The sequence below is a fragment of the Engystomops pustulosus genome, chromosome 9 (assembly GCF_040894005.1).
Source record: "Engystomops pustulosus chromosome 9, aEngPut4.maternal, whole genome shotgun sequence".
NCBI lineage: Eukaryota > Metazoa > Chordata > Amphibia > Anura > Leptodactylidae > Engystomops > Engystomops pustulosus.
The window spans coordinates 69,678,407-69,696,546 of NC_092419.1; the positions used below are offsets into that span (position 1 = coordinate 69,678,407).

At 45.8% G+C, this 18,140-nt stretch overlaps 82 pseudogenes; all 82 read left to right on the forward strand.

Moving 5' to 3' along the window:
• Positions 1-48: 48 nt before the first annotated feature.
• LOC140082945 (5S ribosomal RNA) lies at positions 49-167 on the forward strand (annotated as a pseudogene).
• A 70-nt stretch (positions 168-237) lies between these two features.
• LOC140081414 (5S ribosomal RNA) lies at positions 238-356 on the forward strand (annotated as a pseudogene).
• A 70-nt stretch (positions 357-426) lies between these two features.
• LOC140102168 (5S ribosomal RNA) lies at positions 427-545 on the forward strand (annotated as a pseudogene).
• A 70-nt stretch (positions 546-615) lies between these two features.
• On the forward strand, positions 616-734 carry LOC140102169 (5S ribosomal RNA; annotated as a pseudogene).
• A 70-nt stretch (positions 735-804) lies between these two features.
• LOC140102170 (5S ribosomal RNA) lies at positions 805-923 on the forward strand (annotated as a pseudogene).
• Positions 924-993: 70 nt separating this feature from the next.
• Positions 994-1,112, forward strand: LOC140102171 (5S ribosomal RNA; annotated as a pseudogene).
• Positions 1,113-1,182: 70 nt separating this feature from the next.
• Positions 1,183-1,301, forward strand: LOC140083988 (5S ribosomal RNA; annotated as a pseudogene).
• Positions 1,302-1,371: 70 nt separating this feature from the next.
• On the forward strand, positions 1,372-1,490 carry LOC140084557 (5S ribosomal RNA; annotated as a pseudogene).
• Positions 1,491-1,560: 70 nt separating this feature from the next.
• Positions 1,561-1,679, forward strand: LOC140081961 (5S ribosomal RNA; annotated as a pseudogene).
• Positions 1,680-1,930: 251 nt separating this feature from the next.
• Positions 1,931-2,049, forward strand: LOC140102172 (5S ribosomal RNA; annotated as a pseudogene).
• Positions 2,050-2,300: 251 nt separating this feature from the next.
• LOC140102173 (5S ribosomal RNA) lies at positions 2,301-2,419 on the forward strand (annotated as a pseudogene).
• Positions 2,420-2,678: 259 nt separating this feature from the next.
• LOC140089053 (5S ribosomal RNA) lies at positions 2,679-2,797 on the forward strand (annotated as a pseudogene).
• Positions 2,798-2,867: 70 nt separating this feature from the next.
• On the forward strand, positions 2,868-2,986 carry LOC140086489 (5S ribosomal RNA; annotated as a pseudogene).
• Positions 2,987-3,056: 70 nt separating this feature from the next.
• On the forward strand, positions 3,057-3,175 carry LOC140085100 (5S ribosomal RNA; annotated as a pseudogene).
• A 70-nt stretch (positions 3,176-3,245) lies between these two features.
• On the forward strand, positions 3,246-3,364 carry LOC140088028 (5S ribosomal RNA; annotated as a pseudogene).
• A 251-nt stretch (positions 3,365-3,615) lies between these two features.
• Positions 3,616-3,734, forward strand: LOC140102174 (5S ribosomal RNA; annotated as a pseudogene).
• A 259-nt stretch (positions 3,735-3,993) lies between these two features.
• LOC140089055 (5S ribosomal RNA) lies at positions 3,994-4,112 on the forward strand (annotated as a pseudogene).
• A 70-nt stretch (positions 4,113-4,182) lies between these two features.
• On the forward strand, positions 4,183-4,301 carry LOC140086490 (5S ribosomal RNA; annotated as a pseudogene).
• A 70-nt stretch (positions 4,302-4,371) lies between these two features.
• LOC140085101 (5S ribosomal RNA) lies at positions 4,372-4,490 on the forward strand (annotated as a pseudogene).
• A 70-nt stretch (positions 4,491-4,560) lies between these two features.
• LOC140082879 (5S ribosomal RNA) lies at positions 4,561-4,679 on the forward strand (annotated as a pseudogene).
• A 70-nt stretch (positions 4,680-4,749) lies between these two features.
• LOC140102175 (5S ribosomal RNA) lies at positions 4,750-4,868 on the forward strand (annotated as a pseudogene).
• Positions 4,869-4,938: 70 nt separating this feature from the next.
• LOC140102176 (5S ribosomal RNA) lies at positions 4,939-5,057 on the forward strand (annotated as a pseudogene).
• A 70-nt stretch (positions 5,058-5,127) lies between these two features.
• On the forward strand, positions 5,128-5,246 carry LOC140086698 (5S ribosomal RNA; annotated as a pseudogene).
• A 70-nt stretch (positions 5,247-5,316) lies between these two features.
• LOC140102177 (5S ribosomal RNA) lies at positions 5,317-5,435 on the forward strand (annotated as a pseudogene).
• Positions 5,436-5,505: 70 nt separating this feature from the next.
• On the forward strand, positions 5,506-5,624 carry LOC140085565 (5S ribosomal RNA; annotated as a pseudogene).
• Positions 5,625-5,694: 70 nt separating this feature from the next.
• On the forward strand, positions 5,695-5,813 carry LOC140087187 (5S ribosomal RNA; annotated as a pseudogene).
• A 70-nt stretch (positions 5,814-5,883) lies between these two features.
• Positions 5,884-6,002, forward strand: LOC140090166 (5S ribosomal RNA; annotated as a pseudogene).
• A 259-nt stretch (positions 6,003-6,261) lies between these two features.
• Positions 6,262-6,380, forward strand: LOC140081415 (5S ribosomal RNA; annotated as a pseudogene).
• A 70-nt stretch (positions 6,381-6,450) lies between these two features.
• Positions 6,451-6,569, forward strand: LOC140102180 (5S ribosomal RNA; annotated as a pseudogene).
• A 70-nt stretch (positions 6,570-6,639) lies between these two features.
• On the forward strand, positions 6,640-6,758 carry LOC140083989 (5S ribosomal RNA; annotated as a pseudogene).
• Positions 6,759-6,828: 70 nt separating this feature from the next.
• Positions 6,829-6,947, forward strand: LOC140084558 (5S ribosomal RNA; annotated as a pseudogene).
• A 70-nt stretch (positions 6,948-7,017) lies between these two features.
• Positions 7,018-7,136, forward strand: LOC140081962 (5S ribosomal RNA; annotated as a pseudogene).
• A 251-nt stretch (positions 7,137-7,387) lies between these two features.
• LOC140102181 (5S ribosomal RNA) lies at positions 7,388-7,506 on the forward strand (annotated as a pseudogene).
• A 251-nt stretch (positions 7,507-7,757) lies between these two features.
• LOC140102182 (5S ribosomal RNA) lies at positions 7,758-7,876 on the forward strand (annotated as a pseudogene).
• A 70-nt stretch (positions 7,877-7,946) lies between these two features.
• On the forward strand, positions 7,947-8,065 carry LOC140081980 (5S ribosomal RNA; annotated as a pseudogene).
• Positions 8,066-8,135: 70 nt separating this feature from the next.
• LOC140089056 (5S ribosomal RNA) lies at positions 8,136-8,254 on the forward strand (annotated as a pseudogene).
• Positions 8,255-8,324: 70 nt separating this feature from the next.
• LOC140086491 (5S ribosomal RNA) lies at positions 8,325-8,443 on the forward strand (annotated as a pseudogene).
• A 70-nt stretch (positions 8,444-8,513) lies between these two features.
• On the forward strand, positions 8,514-8,632 carry LOC140085102 (5S ribosomal RNA; annotated as a pseudogene).
• A 70-nt stretch (positions 8,633-8,702) lies between these two features.
• LOC140102183 (5S ribosomal RNA) lies at positions 8,703-8,821 on the forward strand (annotated as a pseudogene).
• Positions 8,822-9,072: 251 nt separating this feature from the next.
• Positions 9,073-9,191, forward strand: LOC140102184 (5S ribosomal RNA; annotated as a pseudogene).
• A 70-nt stretch (positions 9,192-9,261) lies between these two features.
• LOC140081981 (5S ribosomal RNA) lies at positions 9,262-9,380 on the forward strand (annotated as a pseudogene).
• A 70-nt stretch (positions 9,381-9,450) lies between these two features.
• On the forward strand, positions 9,451-9,569 carry LOC140089058 (5S ribosomal RNA; annotated as a pseudogene).
• Positions 9,570-9,639: 70 nt separating this feature from the next.
• LOC140086492 (5S ribosomal RNA) lies at positions 9,640-9,758 on the forward strand (annotated as a pseudogene).
• Positions 9,759-9,828: 70 nt separating this feature from the next.
• On the forward strand, positions 9,829-9,947 carry LOC140085103 (5S ribosomal RNA; annotated as a pseudogene).
• Positions 9,948-10,017: 70 nt separating this feature from the next.
• On the forward strand, positions 10,018-10,136 carry LOC140082881 (5S ribosomal RNA; annotated as a pseudogene).
• Positions 10,137-10,206: 70 nt separating this feature from the next.
• Positions 10,207-10,325, forward strand: LOC140102185 (5S ribosomal RNA; annotated as a pseudogene).
• A 70-nt stretch (positions 10,326-10,395) lies between these two features.
• On the forward strand, positions 10,396-10,514 carry LOC140102186 (5S ribosomal RNA; annotated as a pseudogene).
• Positions 10,515-10,584: 70 nt separating this feature from the next.
• LOC140086699 (5S ribosomal RNA) lies at positions 10,585-10,703 on the forward strand (annotated as a pseudogene).
• A 70-nt stretch (positions 10,704-10,773) lies between these two features.
• LOC140102187 (5S ribosomal RNA) lies at positions 10,774-10,892 on the forward strand (annotated as a pseudogene).
• Positions 10,893-11,151: 259 nt separating this feature from the next.
• LOC140081416 (5S ribosomal RNA) lies at positions 11,152-11,270 on the forward strand (annotated as a pseudogene).
• A 70-nt stretch (positions 11,271-11,340) lies between these two features.
• Positions 11,341-11,459, forward strand: LOC140102188 (5S ribosomal RNA; annotated as a pseudogene).
• A 70-nt stretch (positions 11,460-11,529) lies between these two features.
• On the forward strand, positions 11,530-11,648 carry LOC140085567 (5S ribosomal RNA; annotated as a pseudogene).
• Positions 11,649-11,718: 70 nt separating this feature from the next.
• On the forward strand, positions 11,719-11,837 carry LOC140087188 (5S ribosomal RNA; annotated as a pseudogene).
• A 70-nt stretch (positions 11,838-11,907) lies between these two features.
• On the forward strand, positions 11,908-12,026 carry LOC140081417 (5S ribosomal RNA; annotated as a pseudogene).
• Positions 12,027-12,096: 70 nt separating this feature from the next.
• On the forward strand, positions 12,097-12,215 carry LOC140087190 (5S ribosomal RNA; annotated as a pseudogene).
• A 70-nt stretch (positions 12,216-12,285) lies between these two features.
• Positions 12,286-12,404, forward strand: LOC140102190 (5S ribosomal RNA; annotated as a pseudogene).
• A 70-nt stretch (positions 12,405-12,474) lies between these two features.
• LOC140085568 (5S ribosomal RNA) lies at positions 12,475-12,593 on the forward strand (annotated as a pseudogene).
• A 70-nt stretch (positions 12,594-12,663) lies between these two features.
• On the forward strand, positions 12,664-12,782 carry LOC140087191 (5S ribosomal RNA; annotated as a pseudogene).
• Positions 12,783-12,852: 70 nt separating this feature from the next.
• Positions 12,853-12,971, forward strand: LOC140102192 (5S ribosomal RNA; annotated as a pseudogene).
• Positions 12,972-13,041: 70 nt separating this feature from the next.
• Positions 13,042-13,160, forward strand: LOC140085569 (5S ribosomal RNA; annotated as a pseudogene).
• A 70-nt stretch (positions 13,161-13,230) lies between these two features.
• On the forward strand, positions 13,231-13,349 carry LOC140087192 (5S ribosomal RNA; annotated as a pseudogene).
• A 70-nt stretch (positions 13,350-13,419) lies between these two features.
• Positions 13,420-13,538, forward strand: LOC140102193 (5S ribosomal RNA; annotated as a pseudogene).
• Positions 13,539-13,797: 259 nt separating this feature from the next.
• LOC140087193 (5S ribosomal RNA) lies at positions 13,798-13,916 on the forward strand (annotated as a pseudogene).
• Positions 13,917-13,986: 70 nt separating this feature from the next.
• LOC140102194 (5S ribosomal RNA) lies at positions 13,987-14,105 on the forward strand (annotated as a pseudogene).
• A 70-nt stretch (positions 14,106-14,175) lies between these two features.
• On the forward strand, positions 14,176-14,294 carry LOC140090357 (5S ribosomal RNA; annotated as a pseudogene).
• Positions 14,295-14,364: 70 nt separating this feature from the next.
• Positions 14,365-14,483, forward strand: LOC140087194 (5S ribosomal RNA; annotated as a pseudogene).
• Positions 14,484-14,553: 70 nt separating this feature from the next.
• LOC140102195 (5S ribosomal RNA) lies at positions 14,554-14,672 on the forward strand (annotated as a pseudogene).
• A 259-nt stretch (positions 14,673-14,931) lies between these two features.
• On the forward strand, positions 14,932-15,050 carry LOC140081420 (5S ribosomal RNA; annotated as a pseudogene).
• Positions 15,051-15,120: 70 nt separating this feature from the next.
• LOC140087196 (5S ribosomal RNA) lies at positions 15,121-15,239 on the forward strand (annotated as a pseudogene).
• A 70-nt stretch (positions 15,240-15,309) lies between these two features.
• Positions 15,310-15,428, forward strand: LOC140102196 (5S ribosomal RNA; annotated as a pseudogene).
• A 70-nt stretch (positions 15,429-15,498) lies between these two features.
• Positions 15,499-15,617, forward strand: LOC140102197 (5S ribosomal RNA; annotated as a pseudogene).
• Positions 15,618-15,687: 70 nt separating this feature from the next.
• On the forward strand, positions 15,688-15,806 carry LOC140102198 (5S ribosomal RNA; annotated as a pseudogene).
• A 70-nt stretch (positions 15,807-15,876) lies between these two features.
• On the forward strand, positions 15,877-15,995 carry LOC140087504 (5S ribosomal RNA; annotated as a pseudogene).
• Positions 15,996-16,065: 70 nt separating this feature from the next.
• Positions 16,066-16,184, forward strand: LOC140091604 (5S ribosomal RNA; annotated as a pseudogene).
• Positions 16,185-16,443: 259 nt separating this feature from the next.
• On the forward strand, positions 16,444-16,562 carry LOC140081421 (5S ribosomal RNA; annotated as a pseudogene).
• Positions 16,563-16,632: 70 nt separating this feature from the next.
• LOC140085272 (5S ribosomal RNA) lies at positions 16,633-16,751 on the forward strand (annotated as a pseudogene).
• Positions 16,752-16,821: 70 nt separating this feature from the next.
• On the forward strand, positions 16,822-16,940 carry LOC140102199 (5S ribosomal RNA; annotated as a pseudogene).
• Positions 16,941-17,010: 70 nt separating this feature from the next.
• On the forward strand, positions 17,011-17,129 carry LOC140102202 (5S ribosomal RNA; annotated as a pseudogene).
• A 259-nt stretch (positions 17,130-17,388) lies between these two features.
• LOC140084559 (5S ribosomal RNA) lies at positions 17,389-17,507 on the forward strand (annotated as a pseudogene).
• A 70-nt stretch (positions 17,508-17,577) lies between these two features.
• On the forward strand, positions 17,578-17,696 carry LOC140085570 (5S ribosomal RNA; annotated as a pseudogene).
• Positions 17,697-17,766: 70 nt separating this feature from the next.
• LOC140093107 (5S ribosomal RNA) lies at positions 17,767-17,885 on the forward strand (annotated as a pseudogene).
• Positions 17,886-17,955: 70 nt separating this feature from the next.
• Positions 17,956-18,074, forward strand: LOC140090167 (5S ribosomal RNA; annotated as a pseudogene).
• The last annotated feature ends 66 nt before the right edge of the window (positions 18,075-18,140 follow it).

Genomic DNA, 18,140 nt, shown 5'->3' on the forward strand with positions numbered 1-18,140 from the left:
TAGTTTCTCTATGAGATAGTAAAAGAAGGTTCAAATTGAACAGCTGCTGTCAACGGCCATTCTAAGCTGAATGTGCCTGCTCTCGTCAGATCGCAGCAGCAATACAGCTTAAGGCTTGGCAAGTACCAGCATGGGAGACTGGCTGGGAATCCCAAGTTCCGTTGACCTTTTTGAACCTGAAAATTGTTAGTTTCTCTGTCAAAGATGGTAAAAGAAGGTTCAAATTGAACAGCTGCTGTCAACGGCCATTCTAAGCTGAATGTGCCTGCTCTCGTCAGATCGCAGCAGCAATGCAGCTTAAGGCTTGGCAAGTACCAGCATGGGAGACTGGCTGGGAATCCCAAGTTCTGTTGACCTTTTTGAACCTGAAAATTGTGTTAGTTTCTCTATGAGATAGTAAAAGAAGGTTCAAATTGAACAGCTGCTGTCAACGGCCATTCTAAGCTGAATGTGCCTGCTCTCGTCAGATCGCAGCAGCAATGCAGCTTAAGGCTTGGCAAGTACCAGCATGGGAGACTGGCTGGGAATCCCAAGTTCCGTTGACCTTTTTGAACCTGAAAATTGTGTTAGTTTCTCTATGAGATAGTAAAAGAAGGTTCAAATTGAACAGCTGCTGTCAACGGCCATTCTAAGCTGAATGTGCCTGCTCTCGTCAGATCGCAGCAGCAATGCAGCTTAAGGCTTGGCAAGTACCAGCATGGGAGACTGGCTGGGAATCCCAAGTTCCGTTGACCTTTTTGAACCTGAAAATTGTGTTAGTTTCTCTATGAGATAGTAAAAGAAGGTTCAAATTGAACAGCTGCTGTCAACGGCCATTCTAAGCTGAATGTGCCTGCTCTCGTCAGATCGCAGCAGCAATGCAGCTTAAGGCTTGGCAAGTACCAGCATGGGAGACTGGCTGGGAATCCCAAGTTCCGTTGACCTTTTTGAACCTGAAAATTGTTAGTTTCTCTGTCAAAGATGGTAAAAGAAGGTTCAAATTGAACAGCTGCTGTCAACGGCCATTCTAAGCTGAATGTGCCTGCTCTCGTCAGATCGCAGCAGCAATGCAGCTTAAGGCTTGGCAAGTACCAGCATGGGAGACTGGCTGGGAATCCCAAGTTCCGTTGACCTTTTTGAACCTGAAAATTGTGTTAGTTTCTCTATGAGATAGTAAAAGAAGGTTCAAACTGAACAGCTGCTGTCAACGGCCATTCTAAGCTGAATGTGCCTGCTCTCCTCAGATCGCAGCAGCAATGCAGCTTAAGGCTTGGCAAGTACCAGCATGGGAGACTGGCTGGGAATCCCAAGTTCCGTTGACCTTTTTGAACCTGAAAATTGTGTTAGTTTCTCTATGAGACAGTAAAAGAAGGTTCAAACTGAACAGCTGCTGTCAACGGCCATTCTAAGCTGAATGTGCCTGCTCTCGTCAGATCGCAGCATCAATGCAGCTTAAGGCTTGGCAAGTACCAGCATGGGAGACTGGCTGGGAATCCCAAGTTCCGTTGACCTTTTTGAACCTGAAAATTGTGTTAGTTTCTCTATGAGATAGTAAAAGAAGGTTCAAATTGAACAGCTGCTGTCAACAGCCATTCTAAGCTGAATGTGCCTGCTCTCGTCAGATCGCAGCAGCAATGCAGCTTAAGGCTTGGCAAGTACCAGCATGGGAGACTGGCTGGGAATCCCAAGTTCTGTTGACCTTTTTGAACCTGAAAATTGTGTTAGTTTCTCTATGAGATAGTAAAAGAAGGTTCAAATTGAACAGCTGCTGTCAACGGCCATTCTAAGCTGAATGTGCCTGCTCTCGTCAGATCGCAGCAGCTTAAGGCTTGGCAAGTACCAGCATGGGAGACTGGCTGGGAATCCCAAGTTCCGTTGACCTTTTTGAACCTGAAAATTGTGTTAGTTTCTCTATGAGATAGTAAAAGAAGGTTCAAATTGAACAGCTGCTGTCAACGGCCATTCTAAGCTGAATGTGCCTGCTCTCGTCAGATCGCAGCAGCAATGCAGCTTAAGGCTTGGCAAGTACCAGCATGGGAGACTGGCTGGGAATCCCAAGTTCCGTTGACCTTTTTGAACCTGAAAATTGTGTTAGTTTCTCTATGAGATAGTAAAAGAAGGTTCAAATTGAACAGCTGCTGTCAACGACCATTCTAAGCTGAATGTGCCTGCTCTCGTCAGATCGCAGCAGCTTAAGGCTTGGCAAGTACCAGCATGGGAGAGTGGCTGGGAATCCCAAGTTCCGTTGACCTTTTTGAACCTGAAAATTGTGTTAGTTTCTCTATGAGATAGTAAAAGAAGGTTCAAATTGAACAGCTGCTGTCAACGGCCATTCTAAGCTGAATGTGCCTGCTCTCGTCAGATCGCAGCAGCAATGCAGCTTAAGGCTTGGCAAGTACCAGCATGGGAGACTGGCTGGGAATCCCAAGTTCCGTTGACCTTTTTGAACCTGAAAATTGTTAGTTTCTCTGTCAAAGATGGTAAAAGAAGGTTCAAATTGAACAGCTGCTGTCAACGGCCATTCTAAGCTGAATGTGCCTGCTCTCGTCAGATCGCAGCAGCAATGCAGCTTAAGGCTTGGCAAGTACCAGCATGGGTGACTGGCTGGGAATCCCAAGTTCTGTTGACATTTTTGAACCTGAAAATTGTGTTAGTTTCTCTATGAGATAGTAAAAGAAGGTTCAAATTGAACAGCTGCTGTCAACGGCCATTCTAAGCTGAATGTGCCTGCTCTTGTCAGATCGCAGCAGCAATGCAGCTTAAGGCTTGGCAAGTACCAGCATGGGAGACTGGCTGGGAATCCCAAGTTCCGTTGACCTTTTTGAACCTGAAAATTGTGTTAGTTTCTCTATGAGATAGTAAAAGAAGGTTCAAATTGAACAGCTGCTGTCAACGGCCATTCTAAGCTGAATGTGCCTGCTCTCGTCAGATCGCAGCAGCAATGCAGCTTAAGGCTTGGCAAGTACCAGCATGGGAGGCTGGCTGGGAATCCCAAGTTCTGTTGACCTTTTTGAACCTGAAAATTGTGTTAGTTTCTCTATGAGATAGTAAAAGAAGGTTCAAATTGAACAGCTGCTATCAACGGCCATTCTAAGCTGAATGTGCCTGCTCTCGTCAGATCGCAGCAGCAATGCAGCTTAAGGCTTGGCAAGTACCAGCATGGGAGACTGGCTGGGAATCCCAAGTTCCGTTGACCTTTTTGAACCTGAAAATTGTGTTAGTTTCTCTATGAGATAGTAAAAGAAGGTTCAAATTGAACAGCTGCTGTCAACGGCCATTCTAAGCTGAATGTGCCTGCTCTCGTCAGATCACAGCAGCAATGCAGCTTAAGGCTTGGCAAGTACCAGCATGGGAGACTGGCTGGGAATCCCAAGTTCCGTTGACCTTTTTGAACCTGAAAATTGTGTTAGTTTCTCTATGAGATAGTAAAAGAAGGTTCAAATTGAACAGCTGCTGTCAACGACCATTCTAAGCTGAATGTGCCTGCTCTCGTCAGATCGCAGCAGCTTAAGGCTTGGCAAGTACCAGCATGGGAGAGTGGCTGGGAATCCCAAGTTCCGTTGACCTTTTTGAACCTGAAAATTGTGTTAGTTTCTCTATGAGATAGTAAAAGAAGGTTCAAATTGAACAGCTGCTGTCAACGGCCATTCTAAGCTGAATGTGCCTGCTCTCGTCAGATCGCAGCAGCAATGCAGCTTAAGGCTTGGCAAGTACCAGCATGGGAGACTGGCTGGGAATCCCAAGTTCCGTTGACCTTTTTGAACCTGAAAATTGTTAGTTTCTCTGTCAAAGATGGTAAAAGAAGGTTCAAATTGAACAGCTGCTGTCAACGGCCATTCTAAGCTGAATGTGCCTGCTCTCGTCAGATCGCAGCAGCAATGCAGCTTAAGGCTTGGCAAGTACCAGCATGGGTGACTGGCTGGGAATCCCAAGTTCTGTTGACATTTTTGAACCTGAAAATTGTGTTAGTTTCTCTATGAGATAGTAAAAGAAGGTTCAAATTGAACAGCTGCTGTCAACGGCCATTCTAAGCTGAATGTGCCTGCTCTTGTCAGATCGCAGCAGCAATGCAGCTTAAGGCTTGGCAAGTACCAGCATGGGAGACTGGCTGGGAATCCCAAGTTCCGTTGACCTTTTTGAACCTGAAAATTGTGTTAGTTTCTCTATGAGATAGTAAAAGAAGGTTCAAATTGAACAGCTGCTGTCAACGGCCATTCTAAGCTGAATGTGCCTGCTCTCGTCAGATCGCAGCAGCAATGCAGCTTAAGGCTTGGCAAGTACCAGCATGGGAGGCTGGCTGGGAATCCCAAGTTCTGTTGACCTTTTTGAACCTGAAAATTGTGTTAGTTTCTCTATGAGATAGTAAAAGAAGGTTCAAATTGAACAGCTGCTATCAACGGCCATTCTAAGCTGAATGTGCCTGCTCTCGTCAGATCGCAGCAGCAATGCAGCTTAAGGCTTGGCAAGTACCAGCATGGGAGACTGGCTGGGAATCCCAAGTTCCGTTGACCTTTTTGAACCTGAAAATTGTGTTAGTTTCTCTATGAGATAGTAAAAGAAGGTTCAAATTGAACAGCTGCTGTCAATGGCCATTCTAAGCTGAATGTGCCTGCTCTCGTCAGATCGCAGCAGCAATGCAGCTTAAGGCTTGGCAAGTACCAGCATGGGAGACTGGCTGGGAATCCCAAGTTCCGTTGACCTTTTTGAACCTGAAAATTGTGTTAGTTTCTCTATGAGATAGTAAAAGAAGGTTCAAATTGAACAGCTGCTGTCAACGGCCATTCTAAGCTGAATGTGCCTGCTCTCGTCAGATCGCAGCAGCAATGCAGCTTAAGGCTTGGCAAGTACCAGCATGGGAGACTGGCTGGGAATCCCAAGTTCCGTTGACCTTTTTGAACCTGAAAATTGTGTTAGTTTCTCTATGAGATAGTAAAAGAAGGTTCAAATTGAACAGCTGCTGTCAACGGCCATTCTAAGCTGAATGTGCCTGCTCTCGTCAGATCGCAGCAGCAATGCAGCTTAAGGCTTGGCAAGTACCAGCATGGGAGACTGGCTGGGAATCCCAAGTTCCGTTGACCTTTTTGAACCTGAAAATTGTGTTAGTTTCTCTATGAGATAGTAAAAGAAGGTTCAAATTGAACAGCTCCTGTCAACGGCCATTCTAAGCTGAATGTGCCTGCTCTCGTCAGATCGCAGCAGCAATGCAGCTTAAGGCTTGGCAAGTACCAGCATGGGAGACTGGCTGGGAATCCCAAGTTCCGTTAACCTTTTTGAACCTGAAAATTGTTAGTTTCTCTGTCAAAGATGGTAAAAGAAGGTTCAAATTGAACAGCTGCTGTCAACGGCCATTCTAAGCTGAATGTGCCTGCTCTCGTCAGATCGCAGCAGCAATGCAGCTTAAGGCTTGGCAAGTACCAGCATGGGAGACTGGCTGGGAATCCCAAGTTCCGTTGACCTTTTTGAACCTGAAAATTGTGTTAGTTTCTCTATGAGATAGTAAAAGAAGGTTCAAACTGAACAGCTGCTGTCAACGGCCATTCTAAGCTGAATGTGCCTGCTCTCGTCAGATCGCAGCAGCAATGCAGCTTAAGACTTGGCAAGTACCAGCATGGGAGACTGGCTGGGAATCCCAAGTTCTGTTGACCTTTTTGAACCTGAAAATTGTGATAGTTTCTCTATGAGATAGTAAAAGAAGGTTCAAACTGAACAGCTGCTGTCAACGGCCATTCTAAGCTGAATGTGCCTGCTCTCGTCAGATCGCAGCAACAATGCAGCTTAAGGCTTGGCAAGTACAAGCATGGGAGACTGGCTGGGAATCCCAAGTTCTGTTGACCCTTTTGAACCTGAAAATTGTTAGTTTCTCTGTCAAAGATGGTAAAAGAAGGTTCAAATTGAACAGCTGCTGTCAACAGCCATTCTAAGCTGAATGTGCCTGCTCTCGTCAGATCGCAGCAGCAATGCAGCTTAAGGCTTGGCAAGTACCAGCATGGGAGACTGGCTGGGAATCCCAAGTTCCGTTGACCTTTTTGAACCTGAAAATTGTGTTAGTTTCTCTATGAGATAGTAAAAGAAGGTTCAAATTGTACAGCTGCTGTCAACGGCCATTCTAAGCTGAATGTGCGTGCTCTTGTCGGATCACAGCAGCGATGTGGCTTAAGGCTTGGCAAGTACCAGCATGGGAGACTGGCTGCGAATCCCAAGTTCCGTTGACCTTTTTGAACCTGAAAATTGTGTTAGTTTCTCTATGAGATAGTAAAAGAAGGTTCAAACTGAAGAGCTGCTGTCAACGGCCATTCTAAGCTGAATGTGCCTGCTCTCGTCAGATCGCAGCAGCAATGCAGCTTAAGGCTTGGCAAGTACCAGCATGGGAGACTGGCTGGGAATCCCAAGTTCTGTTGACCTTTTTGAACCTGAAAATTGTTAGTTTCTCTGTCAAAGATGGTAAAAGAAGGTTCAAATTGAACAGCTGCTGTCAACGGCCATTCTAAGCTGAATGTGCCTGCTCTCGTCAGATCGCAGCAGCAATGCAGCTTAAGGCTTGGCAAGTACCAGCATGGGAGACTGGCTGGGAATCCCAAGTTCCGTTGACCTTTTTGAACCTGAAAATTGTGTTAGTTTCTCTATGAGATAGTAAAAGAAGGTTCAAACTGAACAGCTGCTGTCAACGGCCATTCTAAGCTGAATGTGCCTGCTCTCCTCAGATCGCAGCAGCAATGCAGCTTAAGGCTTGGCAAGTACCAGCATGGGAGACTGGCTGGGAATCCCAAGTTCCGTTGACCTTTTTGAACCTGAAAATTGTGTTAGTTTCTCTATGAGACAGTAAAAGAAGGTTCAAACTGAACAGCTGCTGTCAACGGCCATTCTAAGCTGAATGTGCCTGCTCTCGTCAGATCGCAGCATCAATGCAGCTTAAGGCTTGGCAAGTACCAGCATGGGAGACTGGCTGGGAATCCCAAGTTCCGTTGACCTTTTTGAACCTGAAAATTGTGTTAGTTTCTCTATGAGATAGTAAAAGAAGGTTCAAATTGAACAGCTGCTGTCAACAGCCATTCTAAGCTGAATGTGCCTGCTCTCGTCAGATCGCAGCAGCAATGCAGCTTAAGGCTTGGCAAGTACCAGCATGGGAGACTGGCTGGGAATCCCAAGTTCTGTTGACCTTTTTGAACCTGAAAATTGTGTTAGTTTCTCTATGAGATAGTAAAAGAAGGTTCAAATTGAACAGCTGCTGTCAACGGCCATTCTAAGCTGAATGTGCCTGCTCTCGTCAGATCGCAGCAGCTTAAGGCTTGGCAAGTACCAGCATGGGAGACTGGCTGGGAATCCCAAGTTCCGTTGACCTTTTTGAACCTGAAAATTGTGTTAGTTTCTCTATGAGATAGTAAAAGAAGGTTCAAATTGAACAGCTGCTGTCAACGGCCATTCTAAGCTGAATGTGCCTGCTCTCGTCAGATCGCAGCAGCAATGCAGCTTAAGGCTTGGCAAGTACCAGCATGGGAGACTGGCTGGGAATCCCAAGTTCCGTTGACCTTTTTGAACCTGAAAATTGTGTTAGTTTCTCTATGAGATAGTAAAAGAAGGTTCAAATTGAACAGCTGCTGTCAACGACCATTCTAAGCTGAATGTGCCTGCTCTCGTCAGATCGCAGCAGCTTAAGGCTTGGCAAGTACCAGCATGGGAGAGTGGCTGGGAATCCCAAGTTCCGTTGACCTTTTTGAACCTGAAAATTGTGTTAGTTTCTCTATGAGATAGTAAAAGAAGGTTCAAATTGAACAGCTGCTGTCAACGGCCATTCTAAGCTGAATGTGCCTGCTCTCGTCAGATCGCAGCAGCAATGCAGCTTAAGGCTTGGCAAGTACCAGCATGGGAGACTGGCTGGGAATCCCAAGTTCCGTTGACCTTTTTGAACCTGAAAATTGTTAGTTTCTCTGTCAAAGATGGTAAAAGAAGGTTCAAATTGAACAGCTGCTGTCAACGGCCATTCTAAGCTGAATGTGCCTGCTCTCGTCAGATCGCAGCAGCAATGCAGCTTAAGGCTTGGCAAGTACCAGCATGGGTGACTGGCTGGGAATCCCAAGTTCTGTTGACATTTTTGAACCTGAAAATTGTGTTAGTTTCTCTATGAGATAGTAAAAGAAGGTTCAAATTGAACAGCTGCTGTCAACGGCCATTCTAAGCTGAATGTGCCTGCTCTTGTCAGATCGCAGCAGCAATGCAGCTTAAGGCTTGGCAAGTACCAGCATGGGAGACTGGCTGGGAATCCCAAGTTCCGTTGACCTTTTTGAACCTGAAAATTGTGTTAGTTTCTCTATGAGATAGTAAAAGAAGGTTCAAATTGAACAGCTGCTGTCAACGGCCATTCTAAGCTGAATGTGCCTGCTCTCGTCAGATCGCAGCAGCAATGCAGCTTAAGGCTTGGCAAGTACCAGCATGGGAGGCTGGCTGGGAATCCCAAGTTCTGTTGACCTTTTTGAACCTGAAAATTGTGTTAGTTTCTCTATGAGATAGTAAAAGAAGGTTCAAATTGAACAGCTGCTATCAACGGCCATTCTAAGCTGAATGTGCCTGCTCTCGTCAGATCGCAGCAGCAATGCAGCTTAAGGCTTGGCAAGTACCAGCATGGGAGACTGGCTGGGAATCCCAAGTTCCGTTGACCTTTTTGAACCTGAAAATTGTGTTAGTTTCTCTATGAGATAGTAAAAGAAGGTTCAAATTGAACAGCTGCTGTCAACGGCCATTCTAAGCTGAATGTGCCTGCTCTCGTCAGATCGCAGCAGCAATGCAGCTTAAGGCTTGGCAAGTACCAGCATGGGAGACTGGCTGGGAATCCCAAGTTCCGTTGACCTTTTTGAACCTGAAAATTGTGTTAGTTTCTCTATGAGATAGTAAAAGAAGGTTCAAATTGAACAGCTGCTGTCAACGACCATTCTAAGCTGAATGTGCCTGCTCTCGTCAGATCGCAGCAGCTTAAGGCTTGGCAAGTACCAGCATGGGAGAGTGGCTGGGAATCCCAAGTTCCGTTGACCTTTTTGAACCTGAAAATTGTGTTAGTTTCTCTATGAGATAGTAAAAGAAGGTTCAAATTGAACAGCTGCTGTCAACGGCCATTCTAAGCTGAATGTGCCTGCTCTCGTCAGATCGCAGCAGCAATGCAGCTTAAGGCTTGGCAAGTACCAGCATGGGAGACTGGCTGGGAATCCCAAGTTCCGTTGACCTTTTTGAACCTGAAAATTGTTAGTTTCTCTGTCAAAGATGGTAAAAGAAGGTTCAAATTGAACAGCTGCTGTCAACGGCCATTCTAAGCTGAATGTGCCTGCTCTCGTCAGATCGCAGCAGCAATGCAGCTTAAGGCTTGGCAAGTACCAGCATGGGTGACTGGCTGGGAATCCCAAGTTCTGTTGACATTTTTGAACCTGAAAATTGTGTTAGTTTCTCTATGAGATAGTAAAAGAAGGTTCAAATTGAACAGCTGCTGTCAACGGCCATTCTAAGCTGAATGTGCCTGCTCTTGTCAGATCGCAGCAGCAATGCAGCTTAAGGCTTGGCAAGTACCAGCATGGGAGACTGGCTGGGAATCCCAAGTTCCGTTGACCTTTTTGAACCTGAAAATTGTGTTAGTTTCTCTATGAGATAGTAAAAGAAGGTTCAAATTGAACAGCTGCTGTCAACGGCCATTCTAAGCTGAATGTGCCTGCTCTCGTCAGATCGCAGCAGCAATGCAGCTTAAGGCTTGGCAAGTACCAGCATGGGAGGCTGGCTGGGAATCCCAAGTTCTGTTGACCTTTTTGAACCTGAAAATTGTGTTAGTTTCTCTATGAGATAGTAAAAGAAGGTTCAAATTGAACAGCTGCTATCAACGGCCATTCTAAGCTGAATGTGCCTGCTCTCGTCAGATCGCAGCAGCAATGCAGCTTAAGGCTTGGCAAGTACCAGCATGGGAGACTGGCTGGGAATCCCAAGTTCCGTTGACCTTTTTGAACCTGAAAATTGTGTTAGTTTCTCTATGAGATAGTAAAAGAAGGTTCAAATTGAACAGCTGCTGTCAATGGCCATTCTAAGCTGAATGTGCCTGCTCTCGTCAGATCGCAGCAGCAATGCAGCTTAAGGCTTGGCAAGTACCAGCATGGGAGACTGGCTGGGAATCCCAAGTTCCGTTGACCTTTTTGAACCTGAAAATTGTGTTAGTTTCTCTATGAGATAGTAAAAGAAGGTTCAAATTGAACAGCTGCTGTCAACGGCCATTCTAAGCTGAATGTGCCTGCTCTCGTCAGATCGCAGCAGCAATGCAGCTTAAGGCTTGGCAAGTACCAGCATGGGAGACTGGCTGGGAATCCCAAGTTCCGTTGACCTTTTTGAACCTGAAAATTGTGTTAGTTTCTCTATGAGATAGTAAAAGAAGGTTCAAATTGAACAGCTGCTGTCAACGGCCATTCTAAGCTGAATGTGCCTGCTCTCGTCAGATCGCAGCAGCAATGCAGCTTAAGGCTTGGCAAGTACCAGCATGGGAGACTGGCTGGGAATCCCAAGTTCCGTTGACCTTTTTGAACCTGAAAATTGTGTTAGTTTCTCTATGAGATAGTAAAAGAAGGTTCAAATTGAACAGCTCCTGTCAACGGCCATTCTAAGCTGAATGTGCCTGCTCTCGTCAGATCGCAGCAGCAATGCAGCTTAAGGCTTGGCAAGTACCAGCATGGGAGACTGGCTGGGAATCCCAAGTTCCGTTAACCTTTTTGAACCTGAAAATTGTTAGTTTCTCTGTCAAAGATGGTAAAAGAAGGTTCAAATTGAACAGCTGCTGTCAACGGCCATTCTAAGCTGAATGTGCCTGCTCTCGTCAGATCGCAGCAGCAATGCAGCTTAAGGCTTGGCAAGTACCAGCATGGGAGACTGGCTGGGAATCCCAAGTTCCGTTGACCTTTTTGAACCTGAAAATTGTGTTAGTTTCTCTATGAGATAGTAAAAGAAGGTTCAAATTGTACAGCTGCTGTCAACGGCCATTCTAAGCTGAATGTGCGTGCTCTTGTCGGATCACAGCAGCGATGTGGCTTAAGGCTTGGCAAGTACCAGCATGGGAGACTGGCTGCGAATCCCAAGTTCCGTTGACCTTTTTGAACCTGAAAATTGTGTTAGTTTCTCTATGAGATAGTAAAAGAAGGTTCAAACTGAAGAGCTGCTGTCAACGGCCATTCTAAGCTGAATGTGCCTGCTCTCGTCAGATCGCAGCAGCAATGCAGCTTAAGGCTTGGCAAGTACCAGCATGGGAGACTGGCTGGGAATCCCAAGTTCTGTTGACCTTTTTGAACCTGAAAATTGTTAGTTTCTCTGTCAAAGATGGTAAAAGAAGGTTCAAATTGAACAGCTGCTGTCAACGGCCATTCTAAGCTGAATGTGCCTGCTCTCGTCAGATCGCAGCAGCAATGCAGCTTAAGGCTTGGCAAGTACCAGCATGGGAGACTGGCTGGGAATCCCAAGTTCCGTTGACCTTTTTGAACCTGAAAATTGTGTTAGTTTCTCTATGAGATAGTAAAAGAAGGTTCAAACTGAACAGCTGCTGTCAACGGCCATTCTAAGCTGAATGTGCCTGCTCTCGTCAGATCGCAGCAGCAATGCAGCTTAAGACTTGGCAAGTACCAGCATGGGAGACTGGCTGGGAATCCCAAGTTCTGTTGACCTTTTTGAACCTGAAAATTGTGATAGTTTCTCTATGAGATAGTAAAAGAAGGTTCAAACTGAACAGCTGCTGTCAACGGCCATTCTAAGCTGAATGTGCCTGCTCTCGTCAGATCGCAGCAACAATGCAGCTTAAGGCTTGGCAAGTACAAGCATGGGAGACTGGCTGGGAATCCCAAGTTCTGTTGACCCTTTTGAACCTGAAAATTGTTAGTTTCTCTGTCAAAGATGGTAAAAGAAGGTTCAAATTGAACAGCTGCTGTCAACGGCCATTCTAAGCTGAATGTGCCTGCTCTCGTCAGATCGCAGCAGCAATGCAGCTTAAGGCTTGGCAAGTACCAGCATGGGAGACTGGCTGGGAATCCCAAGTTCTGTTGACCTTTTTGAACCTGAAAATTGTGTTAGTTTCTCTATGAGATAGTAAAAGAAGGTTCAAATTGTACAGCTGCTGTCAACGGCCATTCTAAGCTGAATGTGCCTGCTCTCGTCAGATCGCAGCAACAATGCAGCTTAAGGCTTGGCAAGTACAAGCATGGGAGACTGGCTGGGAATCCCAAGTTCTGTTGACCCTTTTGAACCTGAAAATTGTTAGTTTCTCTGTCAAAGATGGTAAAAGAAGGTTCAAATTGAACAGCTGCTGTCAACGGCCATTCTAAGCTGAATGTGCCTGCTCTCGTCAGATCGCAGCAGCAATGCAGCTTAAGGCTTGGCAAGTACCAGCATGGGAGACTGGCTGGGAATCCCAAGTTCCGTTGACCTTTTTGAACCTGAAAATTGTGTTAGTTTCTCTATGAGATAGTAAAAGAAGGTTCAAACTGAACAGCTGCTGTCAACGGCCATTCTAAGCTGAATGTGCCTGCTCTCGTCAGATCGCAGCAGCAATGCAGCTTAAGACTTGGCAAGTACCAGCATGGGAGACTGGCTGGGAATCCCAAGTTCTGTTGACCTTTTTGAACCTGAAAATTGTGATAGTTTCTCTATGAGATAGTAAAAGAAGGTTCAAACTGAACAGCTGCTGTCAACGGCCATTCTAAGCTGAATGTGCCTGCTCTCGTCAGATCGCAGCAACAATGCAGCTTAAGGCTTGGCAAGTACAAGCATGGGAGACTGGCTGGGAATCCCAAGTTCTGTTGACCCTTTTGAACCTGAAAATTGTTAGTTTCTCTGTCAAAGATGGTAAAAGAAGGTTCAAATTGAACAGCTGCTGTCAACGGCCATTCTAAGCTGAATGTGCCTGCTCTCGTCAGATCGCAGCAGCAATGCAGCTTAAGGCTTGGCAAGTACCAGCATGGGAGACTGGCTGGGAATCCCAAGTTCCGTTGACCTTTTTGAACCTGAAAATTGTGTTAGTTTCTCTATGAGATAGTAAAAGAAGGTTCAAACTGAACAGCTGCTGTCAACGGCCATTCTAAGCTGAATGTGCCTGCTCTCGTCAGATCGCAGCAGCAATGCAGCTTAAGACTTGGCAAGTACCAGCATGGGAGACTGGCTGGGAATCCCAAGTTCTGTTGACCTTTTTGAACCTGAAAATTGTGATAGTTTCTCTATGAGATAGTAAAAGAAGGTTCAAACTGAACAGCTGCTGTCAACGGCCATTCTAAGCTGAATGTGCCTGCTCTCGTCAGATCGCAGCAACAATGCAGCTTAAGGCTTGGCAAGTACAAGCATGGGAGACTGGCTGGGAATCCCAAGTTCTGTTGACCCTTTTGAACCTGAAAATTGTTAGTTTCTCTGTCAAAGATGGTAAAAGAAGGTTCAAATTGAACAGCTGCTGTCAACGGCCATTCTAAGCTGAATGTGCCTGCTCTCGTCAGATCGCAGCAGCAATGCAGCTTAAGGCTTGGCAAGTACCAGCATGGGAGACTGGCTGGGAATCCCAAGTTCCGTTGACCTTTTTGAACCTGAAAATTGTGTTAGTTTCTCTATGAGATAGTAAAAGAAGGTTCAAATTGTACAGCTGCTGTCAACGGCCATTCTAAGCTGAATGTGCGTGCTCTTGTCGGATCACAGCAGCGATGCGGCTTAAGGCTTGGCAAGTACCAGCATGGGAGACTGGCTGCAAATCCCAAGTTCCGTTGACCTTTTTGAACCTGAAAATTGTGTTAGTTTCTCTATGAGATAGTAAAAGAAGGTTCAAACTGAACAGCTGCTGTCAACGGCCATTCTAAGCTGAATGTGCCTGCTCTCGTCAGATCGCAGCAACAATGCAGCTTAAGGCTTGGCAAGTACAAGCATGGGAGACTGGCTGGGAATCCCAAGTTCTGTTGACCCTTTTGAACCTGAAAATTGTTAGTTTCTCTGTCAAAGATGGTAAAAGAAGGTTCAAATTGAACAGCTGCTGTCAACGGCCATTCTAAGCTGAATGTGCCTGCTCTCGTCAGATCGCAGCAGCAATGCAGCTTAAGGCTTGGCAAGTACCAGCATGGGAGACTGGCTGGGAATCCCAAGTTCCGTTGACCTTTTTGAACCTGAAAATTGTGTTAGTTTCTCTATGAGATAGTAAAAGAAGGTTCAAACTGAACAGCTGCTGTCAATGGCCATTCTAAGCTGAATGTGCCTGCTCTCGTCAGATCGCAGCAGCAATGCAGCTTAAGACTTGGCAAGTACCAGCATGGGAGACTGGCTGGGAATCCCAAGTTCTGTTGACCTTTTTGAACCTGAAAATTGTGATAGTTTCTCTATGAGATAGTAAAAGAAGGTTCAAACTGAACAGCTGCTGTCAACGGCCATTCTAAGCTGAATGTGCCTGCTCTCGTCAGATCGCAGCAACAATGCAGCTTAAGGCTTGGCAAGTACAAGCATGGGAGACTGGCTGGGAATCCCAAGTTCTGTTGACCCTTTTGAACCTGAAAATTGTTAGTTTCTCTGTCAAAGATGGTAAAAGAAGGTTCAAATTGAACAGCTGCTGTCAACGGCCATTCTAAGCTGAATGTGCCTGCTCTCGTCAGATCGCAGCAGCAATGCAGCTTAAGGCTTGGCAAGTACCAGCATGGGAGACTGGCTGGGAATCCCAAGTTCCGTTGACCTTTTTGAACCTGAAAATTGTGTTAGTTTCTCTATGAGATAGTAAAAGAAGGTTCAAATTGTACAGCTGCTGTCAACGGCCATTCTAAGCTGAATGTGCGTGCTCTTGTCGGATCACAGCAGCGATGCGGCTTAAGGCTTGGCAAGTACCAGCATGGGAGACTGGCTGCGAATCCCAAGTTCCGTTGACCTTTTTGAACCTGAAAATTGTGTTAGTTTCTCTATGAGATAGTAAAAGAAGGTTCAAACTGAACAGCTGCTGTCAACGGCCATTCTAAGCTGAATGTGCCTGCTCTCGTCAGATCGCAGCAGCAATGCAGCTTAAGGCTTGGCAAGTACCAGCATGGGAGACTGGCTGGGAATCCCAAGTTCTGTTGACCTTTTTGAACCTGAAAATTGTGTTAGTTTCTCTATGAGATAGTAAAAGAAGGTTCAAACTGAACAGCTGCTGTCAACGGCCATTCTAAGCTGAATGTGCCTGCTCTCGTCAGATCGCAGCAACAATGCAGCTTAAGGCTTGGCAAGTACAAGCATGGGAGACTGGCTGGGAATCCCAAGTTCTGTTGACCTTTTTGAACCTGAAAATTGTTAGTTTCTCTGTCAAAGATGGTAAAAGAAGGTTCAAATTGAACAGCTGCTGTCAACGGCCATTCTAAGCTGAATGTGCCTGCTCTCGTCAGATCGCAGCAGCAATGCAGCTTAAGGCTTGGCAAGTACCAGCATGGGAGACTGGCTGGGAATCCCAAGTTCCGTTGACCTTTTTGAACCTGAAAATTGTGTTAGTTTCTCTATGAGATAGTAAAAGAAGGTTCAAATTGAACAGCTGCTGTCAACGGCCATTCTAAGCTGAATGTGCCTGCTCTCGTCAGATCGCAGCAGCAATGCAGCTTAAGGCTTGGCAAGTACCAGCATGGGAGACTGGCTGGGAATCCCAAGTTCCGTTGACCTTTTTGAACCTGAAAATTGTGTTAGTTTCTCTATGAGATAGTAAAAGAAGGTTCAAATTGAACAGCTGCTGTCAACGGCCATTCTAAGCTGAATGTGCCTGCTCTCGTCAGATCGCAGCAGCAATGCAGCTTAAGGCTTGGCAAGTACCAGCATGGGAGACTGGCTGGGAATCCCAAGTTCCGTTGACCTTTTTGAACCTGAAAATTGTTAGTTTCTCTGTCAAAGATGGTAAAAGAAGGTTCAAATTGAACAGCTGCTGTCAACGGCCATTCTAAGCTGAATGTGCCTGCTCTCGTCAGATCGCAGCAGCAATGCAGCTTAAGGCTTGGCAAGTACCAGCATGGGAGACTGGCTGGGAATCCCAAGATCTGTTGACCTTTTTGAACCTGAAAATTGTGTTAGTTTCTCTATGAGATAGTAAAAGAAGGTTCAAATTGAACAGCTGCTATCAACGGCCATTCTAAGCTGAATGTGCCTGCTCTCGTCAGATCGCAGCAGCAATGCAGCTTAAGGCTTGGCAAGTACCAGCATGGGAGATTGGCTGGGAATACCAAGTTCCGTTGACCTTTTTGAACCTGAAAATTGTGTTAGTTTCTCTATGAGATAGTAAAAGAAGGTTCAAATTGTACAGCTGCTGTCAACGGCCATTCTAAGCTGAATGTGCGTGCTCTTGTCGGATCACAGCAGCGATGTGGCTTAAGGCTTGGCAAGTACCAGCATGGGAGACTGGCTGCGAATCCCAAGTTCCGTTGACCTTTTTGAACCTGAAAATTGTGTTAGTTTCTCTATGAGATAGTAAAAGAAGGTTCAAACTGAACAGCTGCTGTCAACGGCCATTCTAAGCTGAATGTGCCTGCTCTCGTCAGATCGCAGCAGCAATGCAGCTTAAGGCTTGGCAAGTACCAGCATGGGAGACTGGCTGGGAATCCCAAGTTCTGTTGACCTTTTTGAACCTGAAAATTGTGTTAGTTTCTCTATGAGACAGTAAAAGAAGGTTCAAACTGAACAGCTGCTGTCAACGGCCATTCTAAGCTGAATGTGCCTGCTCTCGTCAGATCGCAGCAACAATGCAGCTTAAGGCTTGGCAAGTACAAGCATGGGAGACTGGCTGGGAATCCCAAGTTCCGTTGACCTTTTTGAACCTGAAAATTGTTAGTTTCTCTGTCAAAGATGGTAAAAGAAGGTTCAAATTGAACAGCTGCTGTCAACGGCCATTCTAAGCTGAATGTGCCTGCTCTCGTCAGATCGCAGCAGCAATGCAGCTTAAGGCTTGGCAAGTACCAGCATGGGAGACTGGCTGGGAATCCCAAGTTCCGTTGACCTTTTTGAACCTGAAAATTGTTAGTTTCTCTGTCAAAGATGGTAAAAGAAGGTTCAAACTGAACAGCTGCTGTCAACGGCCATTCTAAGCTGAATGTGCCTGCTCTCGTCAGATCGCAGCAGCAATGCAGCTTAAGGCTTGGCAAGTACCAGCATGGGAGACTGGCTGGGAATCCCAAGTTCCGTTGACCTTTTTGAACCTGAAAATTGTGTTAGTTTCTCTATGAGATAGTAAAAGAAGGTTCAAACTGAACAGCTGCTGTCAACGACCATTCTAAGCTGAATGTGCCTGCTCTTGTCAGATCGCAGCAGCAATGCAGCTTAAGGCTTGGCAAGTGCCAGCATGGGAGACTGGCTGGGAATCCCAAGTTCCGTTGTCCTTTTTGAACCTGAAAATTGTGTTAGTTTCTCTATGAGATAGTAAAAGAAGGTTCAAACTGAACAGCTGCTGTCAACGGCCATTCTAAGCTGAATGTGCCTGCTCTCGTCAGATCGCAGCATCAATGCAGCTTAAGGCTTGGCAAGTACCAGCATGGGAGACTGGCTGGGAATCCCAAGTTCCGTTGACCTTTTTGAACCTGAAAATTGGGTTAGTTTCTCTATGAGATAGTAAAAGAAGGTTCAAACTGAACAGCTGCTGTCAACGGCCATTCTAAGCTGAATGTGCCTGCTCTCGTCAGATCGCAGCAGCAATGCAGCTTAAGACTTGGCAAGTACCAGCATGGGAGACTGGCTGGGAATCCCAAGTTCTGTTGACCTTTTTGAACCTGAAAATTGTGATAGTTTCTCTATGAGATAGTAAAAGAAGGTTCAAACTGAACAGCTGCTGTCAACGGCCATTCTAAGCTTAATGTGCCTGCTCTCGTCAGATCGCAGCAACAATGCAGCTTAAGGCTTGGCAAGTACAAGCATGGGAGACTGGCTGGGAATCCCAAGTTCTGTTGACCCTTTTGAACCTGAAAATTGTTAGTTTCTCTGTCAAAGATGGTAAAAGAAGGTTCAAATTGAACAGCTGCTGTCAACAGCCATTCTAAGCTGAATGTGCCTGCTCTCGTCAGATCGCAGCAGCAATGCAGCTTAAGGCTTGGCAAGTACCAGCATGGGAGACTGGCTGGGAATCCCAAGTTCCGTTGACCTTTTTGAACCTGAAAATTGTGTTAGTTTCTCTATGAGATAGTAAAAGAAGGTTCAAATTGTACAGC